We start from the raw sequence: 14,549 nt of genomic DNA, 5'->3' as shown, positions 1-14,549 counted from the left end.
TTCACTGAGTGCAGCTAATGTGCTTGGCACTACTAATTGAAATAACTATGAAAGATAAAGTTAATATCTGCCTGAATAATTCTTTTTGATGGTGCTTCTTTCAAATGGCCTGTGTAATTGGCCTGTGTATTACAAAATATTGTAATTGAATATTTCCTGTGTTTTCTATGGAAGTCCTCTGCTCCCTAATATAGCTATCAGATTCTTTCATTCGTGTGTTAATATTTTCCTAAAAGTGAATACTTTCTCAAAAAAACCTAGGCACTGCGTTGCATTGTGCTTTTTAGGGACTTTTAGGTGAGGTTTTTATGTAGTTGTTTTGTTGATAGTCATATGTTATATGAAATATAAATCATACATTTAAAAAAATTAACTGGGAAAATGTAAAGAAGATTACACAGCTGCAGAGACAGCTGCATTTAGAAATACACCAGAGGCAATTATTTTCTAAAAGCACTAAATTGAAGATCTTTGCATGAAGCCTGAATGTCTTGGACTTAAACAGGGGATATTCAGAAGTGTCTGGAGGGAATGGAATTCTCTCTCCTCAGGTTGTTGGCTGCTGTTCCACTTTTCTCCATCCCATGCTTTATATATATGGGGGTTTTGGTCAATGGATCCACATAACTGTGGAGCTATTAGCCATGCCACACCTCCAAACACCTTCTCTATGTTGTTGCAGAGAGAATGGCCACAGGACCATTGCAAAAGCTGAAAGGATATATTTCAGACTCTCACTTAAGAACACATCATTATGTTATCTGCCCTACTCTGGATTGTCACAGGATGAGTTGGACCTTTAAGGAGTGCAAGTCCCAGCTCTTACCCAGGCCTGGTATTCTCCCTGATCACACAGCTGAGAGAGAAGGCGACTGAGAGCCAGGCCTGTTGAGAGATATAAAAAGCAGCCTTCCTTCCAAAGTGGATGGAGATCTGAAGGAGAACAGCTGCATGCCAGGGGAAAGGCCAGACCTGTTGTGGGGCTCACCACCACCAAAAGAACTGGGAAAGCACTCAGCCCACCATGGGCTGAGGAAAAGATCTGTAAGAAGGCAGGACATAGAAGGGCTCCAAAAAGTTGTGAAGCAAGAGAAGGAAAAGGGCTAGGGCAATGCAGTACTATGTGGGCTAGAGGCCCTGTATTAGTACTAGACCCAAGCTGAGCCTTCTTCTTAGGGGGAGGAAGTTTGTCTTCAATCCCTGTGTAAACAGAGGGTAGACCCCATTGAGGAAAGGACTATTGATGAGTTTGGGAAGGATCAAGGGGGGAGACTACCAACGCCAGGGAGGGATGAAGAAGTAGTGAGCCTGGAGAAGAGCTGATGGTGGTTTTTTGGAGCCTGGAGAAGGGAGGACTTTTGGGGCCCTAAATCACTATTCCAGACCAAGAAGGCCATCATCAAGGGAAGAAATTGAAGCAGCAGCTGCATCTCCACACTGAGGAGAGGTAACCTGCTGTCACAGGGACCACGATGATTTTGTGAAGAGTGCAGGGGAACACATGAGAATGTCAATTGTCAAAACATTCCACACCCTTGTGACTTTGGAAGAAACTGGGTGGTTAAGATCTTTCCTAATACATTCACCTGCCACATTCACCTGATGTTCAGAGAGAAACCAGCTAAAGATCAGGGATAGGGGATCTCATATTACATGAACCATCTCAAACATCATCTTCAATTTTCCAAACATGAATAACTTGGAATCTTTTGACTATATGTGGTGGTGGCAATGATGCTATCTCTTTAAGTGGCTTGCTCCAACTTGCTATTTACACAGTACCAAAGGAGTTCCTCCATAGCTCAAATGGAAGAGGCCACCTATGTTGTTTGTGCTGAAGGCCTTGGGGTCAATCCCTAATGATACATGAGGTGCCAGGGCTTCTTATAAAGTTGCACACCTGATGGAACTTAAACCCTTGTGAGACCTCAGGTGCCCAGAATGCGTTTCCCCAAGCAGAAGAGCTTATATAACCATGAGCTAAATGGTCTGAGCTTGTCTCCCTTTTATGGCTGGCCGCAGCTAGTAGATCAGCCCACTGTTTATTCACTGTTCCTGCTTTGCCTCAAGTGATAGAGGCCTGTGTTTTGGCACTGGAGGACCTAGGTTCTATATCCTCATCTCAGTAGTGTCTGTACATATGTGGCCATGGTTTGTTTCACTTAGACTCCTTTGTAAATCCTTCACCAGAGCATCAAAGGGCTTTGCACCCATCATATCTTGCTCCCTCCATTTTCCCCACCCCTCACTTAGGTTAGAAGTACTGAGGGAAAAACTAACTTAAATTTGGCATCGTTAAACTTCAGGTCTCATAAAAGCTGAGAATTTTATTGGCACATTCAATTCCTGAGTGACCAGAGAGATGTGTTAGAGAGTCGTGTGGGAACACAGCTAGCATGGAGAGGAGATGGAAGCCCAGTGAGTGTATGTAACAGCAACATACTAATTATCAATCACTAATATTATTTATTACACACATTTTGAAGGTGTCTGTCACCTCACTATAGCCCTAATCTTATTCCCGTTGAAATCAGAGATGTTCTCTTCAATGGGAGTAGGTTCATATGCTTCATAGGGGAATCCATGTTTTCACAAAATGACTTCTTCAGCTAAATTCAGCCCAGTCTACACCAGCAGGAGCAGGGTAAGATCCTGGAAGGAGGCCCCACAGTGGCAGAAAGTTCTTCTGAGTGCAAGGCTGCAGTGGAGCAAAGTAGCCACAACCTCTTGCCTACAAGTGGGCTTGCCAGAAGCCAGCTCAGTCCTACAAATGGGTAGTGCTGGCCAGGAATTATGTGTGGCCAGGGCAGTTAGGGGATATTTTGATTCAGGGCATCTCTTGTGCAGCCTCTGTCATTTGGGGCTCCGACAGAACCACTCTAGTCTAAAGCGGAAATGCCACAGGAGGTGGCTGCAATGTTATTTGACACTGGTGGCCATGCAGCATTAGGATGATGTAAATTATATCTCCCTGCATCATCAAGAGGGACTCTGATTCCTTCTGTCCAAAAAGGATGTGGAGGTGCCACAAAGGCATTTAGAAGACAAAACCTGATGCTTTTGTATTTTTAATATAAGTTTGGGGAACAGTCGGATTCTTTCAGCAGAGTACATTTCTCTGCAAAGACAGGGAATTTTAAAAAAAGAGCAAAGCAATGCAGTCCACATGTATTTTATATATTGGTCCAAAGCCCCCTAGCACACAATAGGAGATTTTTCAAAGTGAGATCCTACCACTTTCAACTTGTGAAAGAGCTTTGACAAGTGGTTTCTTTCAGTTTATAAAAGGAAAAATGTCCTTACAGATTTCCACCCCCTTCCCCTTTTCCCCCGAACCTTAGATCAGAGCCAGAGATAATGTGCCAGAACACCGGATAATTTAAACTCCCTGTTTTTCAGAAATCCCTTCTATTCTGAAAGGAAGCTACTGAAAATCCTTTTGAAATGGGATAATGCTATTTTCAGAGGATGCTTCTGTTACATTTTTCTATACACAAACAGCAATAGCATATGAGTCTGAATGACCTTTCTAAAGGCATCCCTAGCTGGTAAGTGCCTTGGGATAGGGACTGATTTTCTGTTATGTGCTTGTACGACAGCTACAAAATGAAGCCATGTTCTGTGACTGAGGCCCTAGATCAGGGGTGGGCAAACTTTTGAGCCCGAGGGCCACATTTGGGTATGGAAATTGCATGGCGGGCCATGAATGCTCACGAAATTGGGGGTGGGGTGTAGGAGGGGTGAGGGCTCTGGCCAGGGGTGCAGGCTCTGGGGTGAGGCCAGAAATGAGGAGTTCAGGGTGTGGGAGGGGGCTCCAGGCTGGGGCAGAGGAGTGGGGTGGGGGAAGGCTCCGGCTGGAGGTGCGGGCTCTGGGGTGGGGCTGGAGATGAGGGGTATGGGGAATAGGAGGGTGCTCCAGGCTGAGACCGAGGGGTTCAGAGTCCGGGAGGGGGCTCCAGGCTGAGGCAGGGGACTGGGGCATGGGAGGAGGTCAAGGGTGCAGGCTCCAGGCGTTTACCTCAAGCAGCTCCCAGAAGCAGTGGCATTCCCCCTCTCTGGCTCCTTTGCGGACGCAAGACCAGGTGGCTCTGCATGCTGCCCTATCCGTAGGTGCTGCCCCCACAGCTCCTATTGGCCGGGAACTGCGGCCAATGGGAGCTGCGGGATCGGTGCTTGGGGCGGGGGCAGTGTATGGCTGACCCTGGCTGACCCTATGCTTAGGAGCCGGAAGGGGGATATGCCGCTGGTTCCAGGAGCCGCGTGGAGCTGCAGCACATGCATGGAGAGCAATCCCCAGCTGGAGCGTGGGAACGGGGCAAGCCCCAAACCCCACTCCCCAGCAGGAGCTTGAGGGCCAAATTAAATCAGCTGGTGGGCTGGATGTGGTCTGCGGGCCATAGTTTGCCCACCGTTGCCCTAGATGCTATCATAATACAATCAATAAATGATAAACTAATAATTTTATTTTAGATCAAGAAACATATCTAAGCAAAAAAGAACAAAAGCAAAGTCTCCAGAAGACAGAGAGCACAGTGTGTAAGGGCTTGTCGACATTTAAAATGCTGCAGTGATGCAGCTGCACTGCTGTAGCGCTTTGGCGAAGACACTACTTATGCTGATAGAAGGGCTTCTCCCATCAGTGTAAGTAATTCACCACCCCAAGAGGTGGTAGCTAGGTCGATGGGAGAGTTGTCTACACCAAGGGTTAGGTCAGTTTAACTGCATCACTCAAGGCTGTGGATTTTTCACACCCCTGAGCATCACAGGAAGAAAGAACTCATGAATCATAGTAATGTGTTAAAAGGTGATGGTACTATAAGCGTAAGGTTGTGAAACTAATGTACTTACAATAGCATGAAATAATATTGTGTTCTGAAACTATAATAGATTGACTCTAAACAAAGAAATAATACTTTCAGTTAGAGCTACAGACTTCTAAATGAAGGCCCCAATGCAGCAAAGCATTTAGCACAGAGGTGGGCAAACTACAGCCCCCAGGCCACATCCGGCCCACGGAACTGTTCTGCCCGGCCCCTGAGCTCCTGGCCCAGGAGGCTTGCCCCGGCCCCTCCCCTGCTCTTCCCTCTGCCCCGCAGCCTCAGCTCACTGCGCTGCCGGCGCAATGCTCTGGGCCGACAGGGCTGTGAGTTCCTGGGGCAGCGCAGTTGCAGAACCGGGCCTGACCCGGTGCTCTGTGCTGTGCGGTGCATGGCTGGCTCCAGCTGGGCGGCGCAGCTGAGCACCGCCAGCCACCGGTTCTCCAGGCAGCGCGGTAAGGGGGCAGGGAGCGGGGGAGGGGACTTGAATAGAGGCAGGGGAGTTCGGGGGGTGGTCAGGGGCCCGGGGTGTGGATAGAGGTCGGGGCGGTCAGAGGGCAGGGAACAGGGGGGTTGAATGGGAGCAGGGGTTCTGGGGGCGGTCAGGGAGAAGCAGTGGTTGGATGAGGCAGGGATCCCAGAGGGGCAGTCAAGAAGGAGGGGGGGGTTGAATGGGACGGCAGGGGGCAGTTAGGGGTGGGGGATCCGGGGGCGGTAAGGGGACAGAGAGCAGGGGGGATGGATGGGGGAGGGGTCCTGGAGGGGCCATCAGGGAACAGGGGTTTGGATGGGGCAGGAGTCCTGGGGGGGCCATGGGGGGTGAGAAGCAAGGTGGGTCGGATAGGGGGCACAGCCTCCCCTAACCGGCCCTCCATACAATTTCTGAAACCTGATGCGGCCCCGCGATGAGGCAGAGCGGCCCCGCACTGGTACCACAGGGGTTAACCCTTCCTTCCTAGCAGAGGAAGCCCCGCCCTGGAAGCTCTGCTGGGCATGCTCCAACTGGAAAACAGGTATAAAAGCCTGCAGAGCAGCTCAGTCTGGGCTGACCACTGGAGGCATCCTGCTGGCTCCTGAGGAGGGACACCCTGCATGCCTGGATCTGGAGGCTAGCCAAGCAAGGACGCACCTGGATGCCCAGATAGAGGATGTCACAGGAGGGGAAGAGACTGGAGGACCCCCTGAAGTGGAGAACCTGGTGTTTATGGTAGGAAGTGACCCATGGGCAAATGATGTTAGAGCTGCACAGATGCTCTGTGTGTTGCGGGCAGATCCCTGCCAAGCTGGTGGCAAAGGGAGCTTGCCACTACCTGGGTTGGGAGAGGGTGGGCCCAGGTCCCCCTACCACCCTCCCCTGCTCACACACACTGTGGGAATCCTATGTACTCTGGCTGCTAGGCTGCACTACACTGCTTGTGAGGCGGATTGTATGAATTCTGGCCATTAGGCTGCACTGCTCCAGCATGGGGAGTGATTTATATGGCTCTTGGCTGTTGGGCCACACTGCCCTGACACTTGGGGTAAGTAACCTAGACTCCAGCTGCTAGGCTGCACTACCCTGACCAAGGGGTGATTGTGGGGAAGGAGGCCATTAGGCCCGCAACTGGCTGACCAGAGAGAGACAGGTGAGTGAACTTGGAAGTGGTGAGGTTCTGACACCCAATCCCACCTCCACTACAAAGGGGTGGTGTGGTCTGCCGCAAGCCAAAAAGTTTGCCTGCCCCTGATTTAGCATATACTTAACTACAATGGGATTTTAGCACACCTTTCAAGTTAAGTATGTATTTAAATTCTTTGTTGAACCAGGATGGCTTGTGGCCGATGTCTGTCTGTAATTCAAAGCTTCCCTTACAAATGTAGAGTTAGTTTTTTTTACATAACTGCACTCAAAAATAAAATCTAAAACTTTAGAGCCTACAAGTCCACTCAGTCTTATTTCTTATTCAGCCAATCACTAGGACAAACAAGTTTGTTTATGCTTACGGGAGATAATGCTGCCCACTTCTTATTTACAATGTCACATGAAAGTGAGAATAGGCATTCGTATGGCCCTGTTGTAGCTGGCATTTGCAAGGTATTTATGTGCCATATATGCTTAACATTCATATGCCCCTACTCTTAAGTGCAAGTTATCTGGATCTGCTGTTTAACATTCTCTCTAGTTACTGAAGGAATAGAAAGTATTTCATGATTGCTGTAAGACAGAAATATATCATCCTGCTTCTTTTCAAATACCGAACTGGTATTCAGTAAATATTTCTCTATCAGAGGGAGAGGGGTTTGAGCCAACACAGTACCATCCCTCCCTTCCACCCCACAGACACCCCTCTGTGTAAACTCCACACATTTGGAGCTATATAGCTTCAGAAACATGTGGCAGGCTGGGAGAGGGCAAATATGAGAAAAAGGTGCTGGCCACAGGAGCATTGCCTGGCAAACCCTCATGAAGAAGTAACGCTGCCACAGCTGACAAGGAGTGACTAGGGAGCCTCTGACCCTGCACAGGAATTTCCCAGGCCTCTGAGTGAATGCCCTGGTCCTTTATAGAGGCTCATAGATGAGTCTGATTTCCTGATCACAGGATTTCACCCCCATCGTAGGCCCTGCTCCTATTTTAGAGGCTCTATAAATTGGAGCCATCCTTCGCAGGCTTCCTGTGTGCCGCAGCTCCTTTGCGGGTTTTTGTTTCTTTCATGTAAGTCTCTGTCTCTCATCACAGCTCTTTCCCCCTTTTACTGCACTTCCCTGTCTTATGCTGTTTCTCTAGTGTCCAGCTTTCTCCTTGACCCAGCCCTTTTCCTTGAGCTTAATTATAACCACCATTAAGCACTGCTGTTCCTTGTGGTGAAGTGATCGTAGACAGTAGGGCCCCAAAAGCCTGCTTCTTTCATCAGTCACTGAGAAGCCCTGCATTTTGCAAGACTGTTCACTTTGTCATTCCCACTAATGTCTTATCTAATGGATTCTCACCTCTGTGAAATCCTTCAGCCTCTTCCCTTGGTGTTGGTTCTGCTGTCTAGCCACTATTGTAAAGAACTTTTTCCTGCTGTCTAGCCTAAGCTTTTCCTTCTCTCAACATCAGACCATTGCTTCCTTGTACTACTGCCCTCTGGGTCTGTGAATCCAAAAATAGCATTTGCTTATTTTCCTCAATATTGTCACACCTGCAAGCTCACATTCAAAGATCTGTTTACCTCTAGCTCTTTTCCAGACTCAATGATTTCATGATAGCCCTTCCCCAACTTGTATTTGTGCTGTTTATTTCCCTTCCCGAGGTAGAAAGGATGATCTAGTGAATAAGAGACTGGCCTGAGACTAGGGTGACTTGCATTCACCCCCTGGCTCAGTGAGAAGCTTCTTGTGTGACCTCAGGGAAGCCACTGACACCTCTGTGTCTCGATTCCCCATCTGTGTACCTCCTAACCTCAGAGGGCTGTTAAGTGGCTCTTGGAGACTCCAGTGATATGTGCTATATAGGTACATGATTTTATGACCAGAGCCACTTGTGCAAACCTCGGTGGCAGAAAGTCTAGTGGAAGGTGGGGCTGCAGTAGAGCAAGGTACCTGTAACCTCCCCTTCTCCTGAGATTGGCCAAGGCAACCCCAGAATGGATGGCGCTGACTGAGGAAGCGGCATGGCCATGAGACACATCCCTGAAAGCTTCTATATGTGGAGCTACTATGGAGTTTGCAGCAGAGACGAAAAGCTTCCCTCCCCTGGATTATTGCAGTTCATTATACCTATGAATGAAAGTCAATTGCCCAATCCTGGAAAAGCTCCATTTAGTTCAGAATGCTGAAGCTTCCTGTTCAACCTCCACGGGCATGACAGCCCAGTGCTTCACTTTATACGTTGACTCCACATGAAATACAGAATGAAAGCCAAGGTTTGGGTTCACCATTCAGTGCTCTCCACTGGATTGGCCAAAGAACCATGAGTGTCTATGGAAACTACATTTCTGTTTATGCTCATGAGTATGGGGGAAAGAGCTTTCTTGGCAGCTGCCTCCCAACTGTGGAACTGTCTCGCAGCACATCAGTGTGACCAGGTATCTCACTGTTTCACAACAGGTGGGGGAGAGACACTTAAGACACAGGATACTTGTGAGGTGCTCAGACAAATAGATTCCCACCCCATCCTTGGGAACAGTGGCCTTCAGTGGCCCAGGGAGGAGCCAAATGTACTCCCTATACCAGAGGAGACTTATCAGTCCTCATTTATTAGCATTAAATCTCATTTTGTTTCATGGAGCCCCGTGATCTGCTCTCTTCCAGGGCCTGATCCAAAGCCCACTCGCCTCAGCGGAAAACCTCCCACTAACTTCAGTGAGTTTTTGATTGGGCTCCTCAGCACTTTGCTCTCTGAATATTGTTCTTCAATAAAACCCTGTAAGGGGACAAAACCCAGTGCTAATCCCATAGCAGCCTTTACTTTATCTAGTGAGTCTCATAGCAGCACAAGATCCACTTAGTGATGTATACTGTGTAAAATATCCATTGCAGCAGGCAGTCTTATGTTTAGATGGGTTTGTTTCTACTATAGGAATCTCCACATGTACTTATTCTTTCCTTTTCATAAAGTGAAGCCTGTTTAATGGCGCTCTCTCATTTCTCTTTCTCTTAGTGCTGTAAAAGATGCCATATCTACAGTCCTACAAGCTAGAACCATCCATTAATTCACAGAACCGCTTGAACGCGGGCATGAGTGCACGCTTGCCTCAAGTTAATGTGCCTCCACCTTGACCTTGAGAGGCCACCTCCAGGCCCATTCCTCCTTTGGCTGCTCTGAAGAGAGACTGACGACAAGGGTGTCATTGTGATGGTGACTTCTGTCATGTCAACACTCTTCCCAAAATGAACAGCAACTTATTTTACATGGTCCACTAAACCGCCACCAATGTTTGGTTGCTTGCAAGTGAAAATGAATTCTAACCAGCAACCGAAAAGGTCCTGTATCTCCTTACCAATTCCAGAAGTTGTTCAGTCCTCTTTCTTTTTCTCCTCTCCATTTTCTTATTACGCTTTTGAGGGTTGCTCAAAACACCTGAAGAAGAAGAAAAATAATGGGGACTATTTGTCTATCAGAGATACAGACTAGCAAGAGCAGCAGGGTTTGCAGGAGACTATCTCAATAGTTGGGGAGGAAATTGGAGAGGGGCAAGAGGAGGTTTGGTGGAAACAGATCTAGGCACCAAATCTGGTGTATGGGGGATCTTTGCTGTCATCTGATATTTTCACCGTCTGCTTATAATACAAAGCAGTCCTGCAGATCACGGCAAAGCTATTTGTGCAGTTGCCAGGATTTGGGAGAGGGGAAGAGTGTTCTAGGGACTATTCACTTAATAGGCTGACATTCTGGGAGCCCTTGGGTTCCCAGTGACCAGGGAGCTTATATATGCATCCTGGCAAACTTTAGGTTATTTTTTTTAAAATATAAATCTTAATTATTGGCGGGGGGGAGATCAAAGCTGACCCCACCCATATGGAACCACTAAGTGATCTTATAAGAATACCTGAACACCAGTGGGGAAAAAAGGCTTAGGGGTTGGATAAGAAATCTGAATGCTTATCTGAACCAAAGGAGGTTTCCAACGGGCCCACCTCCTCCCCGCATCCACCCCTGACAACCTCTGTTCCATACTGCCTGTAGCTGTCTTCCTGATTCCCTGCCCCTTCTCCCAGTAATGCTGTCCCCCACTGATTCTCTGCATCTCCGCAAAAAGGCTTGCTCCCCATTAAATTCACTGATTTCCCCAGATCCCAAGAGGTGATGAAATATGGCCCTATCCTGTGTGCCACTCAATCTTATGCATGCAGCTCAAGGGATGGGGATTTGAAGGCAGCTAGCCTGTACAGCAGGAAGCTCAGCATGGAAAAGCAGCTGAGGTAGGCAGAGGGAGTGCTCAGCACAGCAGCCTCTTGTGGCAGGACAACACTATTGCAACAACAATAATAGCAAAGCCTCAAGCTGCAGAGGCAAAGTTAGCAAGACTGGTTAGGACACAACATCTGGCATGGGTTTCCAAAACCTGGAACAATCCCTGCCAGAACTGAGCTACTGGCAGCTTTTTGCTAATATAGTTGCCTAAAAATCTTCAGAAATAATGACTCAGGAAAAATGATTCAATAGCTCTGTTACCAACCCAACAATATGTACAATCTATTTCAATCTGTACCTGCACTTGCCTGTAATGTTACTTGGGCTGCTCCAACCCCTGTGGTCTGATTGTGAGAGCAGTTCAGTCTTCACCAATGATTGTGAGATGGCCATCAGCAGCACATTAGGGCTCGTCACAGAGACCTGAACCTACAAGATGTTGAGTGTGCTCAATTCCCATTGAATTCAGGGGAAGTTACGGGCCCACAACTTGTAAGAGGTGCTCTGGCTGGATCTGGCCCCACAGAAGGGAGGGAAAGTCTGGAGTATCAATTTAAAAGGTCTGATTTACAGTCCTGGGCTTCAATCCTTCACTTGTTGAAGACTGTGGTAGTATCACCATTCTCTTCAATGGGTGCAGGATTGGACACATGGAACTTTGAAATTCCACCTGACCTATATGAGGGGAGTGTCTTATTCAGTGGAATTCATCCTGCAGGGTAGATGGAATTTTAAGTCCCAAAAGCTGCATCCGTGTTAGCACATGTACTAATGGTTGCAAATCAGTGCTTTAAGGTTCGGCTACCTGTCCAAATAGGTGAGTGTTAAACAGGTACCTCACCAGTCAACTAAAAGGGAAATGGAAGGAATGCATGCATGGAAGCAAACTGTTCAAGAAAGGTAGAAAAGTTTCATTTGTCCTGCAGTGAGTGTTAGTGCTTAACAGTGGTATGAAGTTTAGGGGTATTTACTCCATCTGTAGTGATTTAGTGCTATACTTAGTGCCAACATTACCTGCCTGGACACATCACTTCTATTTTACAATCTTTACAATGACCCAGTAAAAGTCTGTTTTGATTTTAAGGTTTTACCACTTAGTTTTAAGGCATTCAGTAGTCATAGCCTAATGTGCCTGATAGCTCTTTTGTCACCATATGTTCCTGCACATTCACTGAGGTCAACTGGAGCAGGTAATTAATCTCTTTTGAGCTTAAGTCCTTGGGAATTAGGAACTTTTGTATCGTGCCCAATGATTGCAGAATTCTCACTGTTTGGACTTTTATTTGCTGTTGCTTTAGACTGCTTAAAAAGTAAGCACTGACATGTGTTAAATATTTGATTGTAAAGCATCCTGCAGCTCTTCAGTAAGGTGAAGGAGATTGTGCAGTTGCACCTCGCTTTGTTGTAGCGGTCATTTAATGTGGTGATATGTTATACATGTATAACTCCTTGGGGGGTTTTCTTCCTGCTGCTTTATGTTGGCTTTTTCTTTTTAGACAAGGTAACTGTTCCTTTTTACAACTGCAAATACAATTCTCTTTGAATGGCAGTTCTGATTGGTTTGGGTTTTTTTGAATATTCTCCACCTAGAGGAAGCACTGCAGTTTAGTGGAGTGGAAAACAACATCTACGTTCTAATCCTGGCTGTTCTGCAGGCTTGCTGTGCCTTTGGGCAAATCACCGTGTGCCTCTGCTGCCTGACCTGTACAATGGGGATACTGATTCCCAAACTTGTAAAGCTCTGAGGACGTTAGATGAAAAGTACCATAGAAGTACACAGTATTATTTTTAAAAAAAATTATTCATTAGATATACTACTACAGCACCCATGAAAATCATCTCATGTGTATAACTGAGACTACACATTGGCCCATTATGTGAAATGTTATACACATTTATTTCCCTTTCCCAGGTGATTAGTTTGTGCAGAATTCATTTCAATGCTTGCATCCAGAACGTCAAAGATACAAAGAGATACTTAGAGACATTCCTTAAAGAGTATTTTGTCCTAGTTTTCTCTTCTCTTAGGATAAGCTGTGCTTCCCTTGTGCACCCCTCCTCCTTCCCCTTTCTTAAAACAATAACTAATTTGTCTCCCTTCCCTTCCTCCATTTGCTGTAACCTCCCAAAGACCTGTGCTCTCATTTCAGACCTGCAAACTAGAGGTGCTGAGCCAGTGAGCTCATAGAAGCCCATGACTTGCAAACAGCCTTTACATAAACTGAGTAATCAAGAGTGCTGACCCCTACAAAGGCCTTTGCCTCCAAATCAGCCCAGAAGGATAAAAGTGGGGAGTCAGACACCACAAAGTCCCTCTCCTTGATATCAGTCCAGTTAGCATGCTGGGACAATCCCACACTGAGAAAATCCTCAGCTGCTTGATCAAGGCAGCGTTAAGTCCCCTTTATACTGCTGGAGTGATGCAAAGAGGACTTAACCAAGCCTAAAGATCTTGACCCATATACTGGCCCAAATCCTGTCCATTTACAGTCAAACTGGGACTGAACCACTTCTCACTGACATTGGTCTAATTCAAGAACCACTCCATTGAAATCAATGTACTTACACCGGTGTACAGAAGAGGAGACTTCCATGAGACTGCTCATGTGAAAAAGGCAAGCAGAATTTAGCTAAGAGTAATAGCTGAAAGTTATGGGCTTTGGCTCAGCTCTTTAGCAATGAGGGAAGTATTGAAACCCTTGTTTCATTTTTCCAGTGACAGAGTAGAATTCTAATCAGATTCCTGAAACCCTGGGAATCTCTCTGTTACAAAATTAGCTTTTACTAAAGTTAAAATGCTCGACATCTAGTACAACAGAAGCACCAATAAAATACCCTGCTCTGCAAAAAAAGTATATTCCTGTCACTTTAATTTGTAAAACTGGAGCAGAATGGAACAACTTGTGATGTCTCTTGAACAGATGGCTCTGGCAGGAGGATCTGGCAGTGAGGCGGATGGCATCCTTTTCTCCGGCTGAATAAATTGTTCCTTCCCCTTCTATGGTTCAGGTGGGCAGTCAAGTTGAGTTGACAGGCTGACGTCAATGCCAGGGCAGAGCATGGTTTTGAGAAGGAACACAGAATTTATTCCCACACTTGATTATTTTTAAAATGTAGATGATCCCAGAGACCGCATCCACAGTGATAATAAGGGAGCTTTGTACTTAGAGCCAGATTGTGCCTATATTAGGCACAGGCCCACACTGGGAGCAATGTGGCACTGCAGTACCCAAAGGGGAAGTCTAGGAGGTCCTGTGCCTCGGGGAGTAGCTTACTGCCTGCCAGAGCTTCCCACTGCACTGTCCCTTAGGAAGGCACAGTATGTGCCTCCATCTGTGGCCAGACAGAATGCAACCCAGTGAGGGTGTAAGGGTGGGGCCCTGTCTGTCTCTCACACTCCCCTTTCTAATGGCACTTCTAGCATGTGCATCACAGTTTCTTTTAGGTACTTAGCCACAACAATCACCACAGCTTATTTCCTTCTTCCCCCAAGGCAGCCTGGAGAATTTTCTTTTATTGTTTCCCTTCTTAACCTTTTTTCTCCCTTCTCCTACTTTCTATTATCACTCCATGGCTGTGGGAAAGGTAAACTGCGTCCCTTTATCCCCTGGGGTGCTAGCAGGGAGCAATCCCTGCACTCAGGAGAGCATAGGGGCTACCTTTGTACCTAGTCCCAGCATGGATCCTTGCACCTTCCACCCTCTAGTTCACCTGTATAATCCGGCTCTCTGTGTTTTAAAATGATTAGGAGTGATTGCAGAATCCCACTTTTAAGAATCTTCACTTCAAAAGAAAGGCCTGTTAAAATGCACCTTAACTTCCCAGACTGCAAAAGGACAAAAATACAAAAGATG

At 46.8% G+C, this 14,549-nt stretch overlaps 1 long non-coding RNA gene across 1 annotated transcript in view; it reads left to right on the top strand.

Annotated features, from left to right (window-relative positions):
* LOC142069491 (uncharacterized) overlaps window positions 1-12,244 on the top strand; it is a 72,041-nt gene extending 59,797 nt beyond the window's left edge. The window contains exons 2-4 of the long non-coding RNA XR_012665342.1: window positions 3,400-3,548; window positions 5,777-6,024; window positions 9,442-12,244. This is a non-coding gene — a long non-coding RNA (uncharacterized LOC142069491). The remainder of the gene's footprint in view (window positions 1-3,399; window positions 3,549-5,776; window positions 6,025-9,441) is intronic.
* The last annotated feature ends 2,305 nt before the right edge of the window (window positions 12,245-14,549 follow it).

This window comes from Caretta caretta, chromosome 1 (assembly GCF_965140235.1).
Source record: "Caretta caretta isolate rCarCar2 chromosome 1, rCarCar1.hap1, whole genome shotgun sequence".
Lineage (NCBI taxonomy): Eukaryota > Metazoa > Chordata > Testudines > Cheloniidae > Caretta > Caretta caretta.
The sequence above is the reverse complement of the archived record's forward strand: the minus strand, read 5'-3'. Positions and strand labels throughout refer to the sequence as shown.